This window comes from Arachis ipaensis, chromosome B07 (genome assembly GCF_000816755.2).
Source record: "Arachis ipaensis cultivar K30076 chromosome B07, Araip1.1, whole genome shotgun sequence".
Lineage (NCBI taxonomy): Eukaryota > Viridiplantae > Streptophyta > Magnoliopsida > Fabales > Fabaceae > Arachis > Arachis ipaensis.
The window spans coordinates 91332348-91340351 of NC_029791.2; positions in this window are offsets into that span (position 1 = coordinate 91332348).

The following is an 8004-nucleotide window of genomic DNA, read 5'->3' on the forward strand; positions in this document are numbered from 1 at the left end:
CAAATTTTTACTTACCCCGGGGACGCGAAGCCCTAGCGCATTCGTGCAGTCCCTCTTCTCCCCTGCTCTAACGTCTCTCCCTCTCCTTTTCACCTATAACCACCACCATCCTCTCCATAACCGGCGACCCTCCGGCGATCGTCCCGCGACCATCGTCGCCACCGTTTCCTTCACGCCACCCTTCTTCCTCGCTCTCCCTCTCTCTATCACTCGATCCCCTCCTCTCTGCTCTCTCTCACAGCGCCTCTGCGACCAGCCACCACTCATCGCCATGAGCCCCGCTGCACCGCCACCGCTCTGGGAAAGCAGCTCCACCTCGCTGCTTTGCCCCTTTTCCTTTCCCAATTTCTCTCACTCCCTGCCTCTGCATTCCAGGTCCACACCATTCTCCCCTGTTCTATTCCATTTCTTTACTCTAGTTAGTTAGTGAATTTTTGTTAATTTACTTTAGTTAGATTAGTTTAGTTAGTTTAGTGTAATTAGGTGGTTAGCGAATTTGGCTTGAGTAGTGGACTTAGGCTTGTTTGAATTGTTACTGCTGTGTGAAATTGCTCTGTTTCACTGAATTGCTCTGTGCTCATTCGAATTGTTGATGCTGCTGCCTGTTCGTTGCATGTTAGTTTGGCTTCATTTGTTTTCTGATGTCTGCTGCTGAATTATTGGCTTAATTGTTCCATTCATATGAACTCATACATAATTTTGTGCTTTTGATTCTTAATGAATTCATATGAAATTGATTTGACTGTTTGAATTTGGAAAATGGCCAATTTGCTGCTGAAATGCTGCCGCATTTTTTCTAACCATGTTTCATGAAATGACATTATTTTGATGGGTGTAACAAACTTCTATTTGATTATTTCTTCGTCAAAAGACTTTTGTTGCCTAATTGGTTTTGGAAACTCCTCAAGAGCATGTTTACATGTTTTGGTCATGCTTATTATATTTTTTGCTTGTTATTCATGGTGATTTTCTTGTAGGCATTGAATTGTTTGAATGAATTTTCAGATTGGCCATCACTTGTAACACTTTTAAGATTTCATGCCTCTTTTGCATAAACACACAAGTTGAAAGTTTTTCTTTTTATCTAAGTGGCTGATTTGATTCACTTTATTCATACATAATTTGCATTAAGCCACATAGACCATAAGGTTTTCCACTCTTTTCTCAACTTGTAACTTTTATGCATCATTGAATTTGGTGTTGAATGCTTCTTGATTGATTCATTCTTTAATGATTGCATTGACTTTAACGACACAAATTCATATGACTCTAGTGATCTTTGCATTGACTGATGACTTGTTTTCTCATTAATTGCTTTCTAGCAATATTATATTTCATCATCAATGACTTGATGTATTTCATGATTGTGAATGTGCTTACATTCCTACTTTGTACATTCCCTTTTGAATTGAGCCGGTAACCACCATATCACTGATTTTTAAACTGATTTCTAACTTTAATCTATTTAACCAACTAATTTTTCTTTTGGTTTTCAACTTAACTCTTCTGATCATTCCTTTAGATATGGTGTTTCTTAGGCCTGATGAACAAGTAATGTGCAAATGTGGTTTGAAATCTTGGTTTGAAGTCTGATTTGAATTCTGAATTCTATTGCTTGCATTCCAAGAAATCCCTCTTCTTTATTCACATCATGAATATGCTTCACTTTGAGTGCTTTATATCTGCTTGGCTATCTGCTTATATTGTATCATCTCTGTTTTTCAGGATGTCAGACAAAGGAAAGGCTATAGCCACTACTTCCAAAAAGAGAAAGTGCTCTAAAACCTCTACCCCTTCACCTTATGCAAACTATGCTAAGAATCCCATGAATGAAGAGGACAAGAAAAATTAGCTGCTGCCAGCCACTGACCCAATCAAATTCCCAAACCTCTATTATGAGCTTCATTTCTCTGACTTCCAGAAGAAGAATCTAAACATTGAGAAGAAACTACTCATTCCCAATGATGTAAGGTGTGCCATTATCACCCGTATTCTGGAGTTAGGATTGGACTTTGTTGATAGAGATTTGGGGAGGGTAAACACTTCATGGGTGAGAGAATTTTATTGCAACTTCTTCTGAGCCACTCTTGAATCAGTTCAGCTGCGGGATAGAGAGATTATGATCACTGAGGCTGCTATTGGGGATGCACTGCTTTGCCACCATCGTCCTGATGACACCTGCATCTATAAGCAGGCAGAGGTAGCTATCCACTGCATGACATTTGACTATGAGTCGCTTAAGCGCGTGATTGCCACAGCTGACGCCCCCTGGGTGATGGATTCTAGGAATAAGAAGCCCAACGGGATATGTTTCACCTATCTGTCGAGGGAGGCTAGGACTTGGCAGTATATCTTTGCCCATTATGTCTTCCCCACTACTCACCTCTCAGAGATTCCAATGGATATGCTAGTTCTGATTGGGTGTGTGACAGAGGGGAAGGAGGTAAACTTCCCCCGGCTGATCAGGCAGAGTATGTGGTGCGCGCATATCCGTGGCCTACTGCCCTTTCCTACACTAGTTACCAGCATGATCGAGATGGCTGATGTTCCATCACAGCCTAAGCCTGAGCCACAGCCCGGCGCAATTGTTCACCCCCATCCTGAGCTTCTGCGGTAGCATTGAGGACGATGCTTGATTCTAAAGTATGGGGAGGTCACCGTTCGTGACCGGTGTTTACATTCATATGGTGAACTTTCAGACATCTATTTCTATTTTCTGCTACTTTAGTTATTTTGTACTTTATGTTTTAGATCATTTTGGGATTTATAAGATTTGATAAATTTGATTTTGTGATTTATCTTGTGCTTATTTTAGGGGATTTTACCACCTTTTTCCACATTTATTCAATGAAATAGCATGGTTTTGTAATTCTCCCTTGAATTGTGCTTAAGTGTAAAATCATGCTTTTTAGGCCCTTAAATTGGTGATTTTGATTCACTTTAATTCCATTCGATGCCTTGATGTGTTTGTTGAAGTGATTTCAGGTTCATAAGGCAAGTATTGGATGGAAGAAATGAGGAGGAAAGCATGCAAAGTGGAGAATGCATGAAGAAACAAAGATTGGGAATGCACCAATGGACGCGCACGCGTACAAGGCGCCCACATGATGTGCACGCGTACACGATGCGCACGCGTACATAGAGATACGCACGTGTACATGCTGCGTCCGCGTGGATGAAGAATTTACCAATCGATGCACACGCGCACATGATGCGCACGCGCCGATACTCTCACGTGGCCCACTTAAAGGCAAAACGCTGGGGGCGATTTCTGAGCTGTCCAGACCCAATTCCAACTTGTTTCTGAGTGTATTTCATGCAGAATTAAAGTCCAAGCAAAGGGGGAGCAATTAATTTAGCCAACATGAGCCTTTAGTTAGTTTTCCAGAGAGAGAAGCTCCCTCTTCTCTCTAGAATTAGGTTAGATTATCTTAGATCCATGTTTAATTACTTGATCTTATCTTGTTTCTTTTATAATTTCTCATTTCTACGTATTGATTCTCTTATTTGTCATGTTAATTTCTCATTTTTCTCTCTTTGTGATGATGAACTCATGTTGGATTTGGTTTACATTTAATGCAATTTGATATTGATGTATCTTTTTATTGATGAATTGAGTTGTGAATTTACCTTTCCTTGCAATTTGTAGTTGGTAGATTTTATTATTCTTACAATTTATGATGTTTACTTTTACTGCACTCTATGTGTTTGTTCTCTTTAGTTTTTGAGTAGTTTTGTTGACTCTTGGTCTAAACTAAGGGAATTGGGTAAACTTGAGTTATTGGGTATAATGGATTTGGTGATTTGAGAACCCTTGGTGATCAATTTGACACCCATTGACGCTAACCCACTACTAAGTTAATTAGTAGGTAGGTTGGGACTTAAGGGTTGATGTGATCAAACCTATTTGACGTACATCAAGCTTAGGAGTAGATACTACGTACTTAAAGCTTTTGGGAAGTAGACTTAATAGGTTGGCCTCTCATGATTATCAATAATTGGTTTCTTGACAAGGATGGTGATCTCAATTACCTAAGTCTTAGCCAATAGTTGTTAATCTTGTCTTCTTTACTTATTTGCTTAATTTACTTTTCTTGCCCTCTTATGAACCAAAAACCCCTCTTACCCCTTTATAGCCAATAATTGAGCACTTCATTGTATCCTAGGGAGACGACCCGGAGTCCAAATACTCCGATTAATTCTTAATTGGGGTTTGTACATGTGACAACCTAAATTTTTGTATGTGAGGACTCTTTGTTGGTCGAGAACTATACTTACAACGAGAATTCAATTGAGAAATTCTATATCAACAAAAGTTCACACATCAATACTCCTTCCATAGAAGTCAGAAGAGGGTGCAATAAAGTCACCAAGCATCTTCCTTGCATCTCCACTATTTTTATTGGGTTCGGCCATCTCTTCTTCTTTTTCGAAAAATTCTGTCAGGTCCTCTCCAGAGTGTTGTGCTTTAGCTTCTCTTAGTTTCCTCTTTAGAGTCCTTTCAGGTTCCAGATCAGCTTCAACAAGAATGTTCTTATCCTTGCTCCTGTTCATATGAAATTTATGATTGAAATTTATTTTGAAAAAGATTTGAAAAGGAAAATAAAAAGATTTGATTTTTGAAATTAAAGTTGATTACTTAACTAATAAGAAACAAAAAGATATCATTTTAGAATTTAAAGATTGATCATTTTTTAATAGGCAAACAACAACTTGAAAATTTTTTAATCAAAATATTAAATGTTAGCATTAATTTCGAAAATATGAAATAAAAATAAGAAAAAGATTTTGAAAATCAAATTTTAAAATTTTCGAAAACATTAAGAAGGAAATTGAAAAAGATTTGATTTTTGAAAAAGTTTTGAAAAGATAGGATTTTTAAATTGAAAATTTTGACTTGACTAATAAGAAACAAATAAATTTTAAAATTTTATGACTAAATCAATTCAAATTTTTGAAATTTATGAGAAGAATAAGGGAAAGATATATTTTTTATTTTTGAATTTTTATGAGGAGAGAGAAAAACATAAAAATGATGCAAAACACAAGAAATTAAGATCAAAACTAATAATACATGCAAGAACACTTTGAATGTCAAGATGAACACCAAGAACACTTTGAAGATCATGATGAACATCAAGAACATATTTTTGAATATTTTTAAGAAAAGAAAACATGCAAGACACCAAACTTAAAATTTTTTATTCTTTAGACACTAATAATTCAAGAATGCATATGAAAAATAAGAAAAGACACCAAACAAGAAAATTTAAAGATCAAACAAAGAGAATCATCAAGAACAACTTGAAGATCAATAAAGAACACCATGCATAAATTTTCGAAAATAAGAAAAATGCAATTGACACCAAACTTAAAATTTGACACTAGACTCGAACAAGAAACACAAAAGTTTTGGTTTTTTATGATTTTATGAAATATTTTTTGATTTTTCGAAAATTATGTTGGAAAAGAAAATAAAGAAATTCAAAATTTTTAATAAGAATTCCAGGAATCATGCAATGTTAATCTAAAGCTTCAGTCTAAAAAGATTAGACATGGCTTTTTCTAAAATAAAAAGCTTAAAAATAAAATAAAATTACCTAATCTGAGCAACAAGATGAACCGTCAGTTGTCCAAACTCGAGCAATCCCCGGCAACGGCGCCAAAAACTTGGTGCACAAAATTGTGATTTCAATGGCGCCAACAACTTGGTATGCACAATTGTAATCTCAACTCTTTTTCACAACTTCGCACAACTAACCAGCAAGTGCACTAGGTCGTCCAAGTAATAAACCTTACGTGAGTAAGGGTCAATCCCACGGAGATTGTCGGCTTGAAGCAAGCTACGGTCATCCTTGTAAATCTCAGTCAGGTGGATTAAAATGGTTATGAAGTTTTGATAATTAAAATATAAATAAAATATAAAATAGGATAGAGATACTTATGTAATTCATTGGTGGGAATTTCAGATAAGTGTCTAGAGATGCTTTGTTGCTTCTAAACTTCTGCTTTCCTATTGCCTTCTTCCAACCATGCGTTACCTTCTTCCATGGTAAGCTGTATGATTCTCTGGGATGAAAACAAATCCATATGCACTGTCACCGTACGGCTAATCATCTGTCGGTTCCCGCTAGCGTCGGAATAGGACCATTATCCTTTTGCACATTGCCATTTGCGCCCCACATTCGCAGGTTTGAAGCTCGTCACAGTCATCCCTTCCCAGATCCTACTCGGAATGCCACAGACAAGGTTTAGACTTTCCGGATCCTGGATTCTACTTGGAATACCACAGACAAGGTTTAGACTTTCCGGATCCCAGGAATGGCTGCCAATAATTCTAGCCTATACCACAAAGGTTCTAATCTTAGATTAGAAACCCAAGAGAATATACTCCAGCTGTCGTCCAATGACTACATTGAACATCATGTAGATCGTTTTGTGGTTGTCAGGCACGCGACCTTGGCTAAGCGAGTAACAAAGATTGGGTGATTGTCACGGGTCACCCCTTCATTCTGACTTAACTGAATTAAGTACGAAAGTATATCTTGGAGAAGAAGTAGGCATGAATTGAATAGAAAAATAGTAGTAATTGCATTAAGTCATGAAGAACAGCAGAGCTCCACACCTTAATCTATGGGGTGTAGAAACTCCACCGTAGAAAATACCTAAGTGAAAGGTCTAGGCAGGGCCGTGAGGCCAGCCTCTCCAAATGTAAAATATGGCAAAAAGCTCTATGATAGCATAAAACTGATAAAAAATGGTCAAAAGACCTAAAATAAATCTCTAAAAGTAGTTTATATACTAGACTAGTAACCTAGGGTTACAGAAAATGAGTAACTAAGTGCAGATAGTGCAGAAATCCACTTCTGGGGCCCACTTGGTCTGTGCTTGGGCTGAGCATTGATGCTTTTTCATGCTTAGGCTGTTCCTGGAGATAAACGCCAGCTTTGGTGCCAGTTTGGGCATTTAACTCCAATTCTGGTGCCAGTTTGGGCGTTTTACGCTAAGATATTTTAGGCTGACTTTGAACGCCAGTTTGGGCCATCAAATCTCGGGCAAAATATAGACTATTATATATTGCTGGAAAGCCCAGGATGTCTACTTTCCAACGTAATTGAGATCGCATCAATTGAGTTTCTGTAGTTCTAGAAAATTCATTTCGAGTGCAGGGAGGTCAGAATCCAATAGCATCTGTAGTCCTTTTTCAGCCTCTGAATCAGATTTTTGCTCAAGTCCCTCAATTTCAGTCAGAAAATACCTGAAATCACAGAAAAATATACAAACTCATAGTAAAGTCCAGAAATGTGATTTTTGAATAAAAACTAATAAAAATATAATAAAAAGTAACTAAAACGTACTAAAAACTATGTAAAAACAATGCCAAAAAGGGTATAAATTATCCGCTCATCAATAAGATTGAGCTGGCTTTTGTTGATGTACTGGAAGAGAATTGGGGGGAGCCTCCTCATCTTGATACAAAGAGGTTCTTGGGGAATCCCTCCCTTCTTCGAACTGAATTGGGTAGCTGCTGACTTCTTTACTGGCTTTATCTTTGTTTATTTTGTTTGTTTTGTCGATCCATCTCTTTCTAACTTGCAACTTCGGTTTTGCTGTGTTTGGTTTTCAAAAATGGTGAAGACCACTGATTCTATGAAGGCTTTTAAGAGGGCAAGAAAGGTGACTGCTGCCCAGAACATTTCGGCCAATGGTCCTGGGGAAGGATCTTCTAATGTTATGCTGAGGAGGTCGACCTCGGACACTTCTGGGCCGAGAAAGATCATCCCAACTCCTCATGTTTGCTTGGCTCCTTCTGATCCTCTCCAGCCGACCTCTGGTGCTGCCTTTCCCTCTACTACTGGTCCTCCCCAAACAAGCAGAAGACTGTTGAACCTTATAATCTGGATGCCCCTGATTTTGATGTTGTGGGGTTTGTTGACAACCAGATTGCCCCTTATGGTCGACTTCCTATGGACGATGTGTCTATCCTGCACCACCTGGATTTTA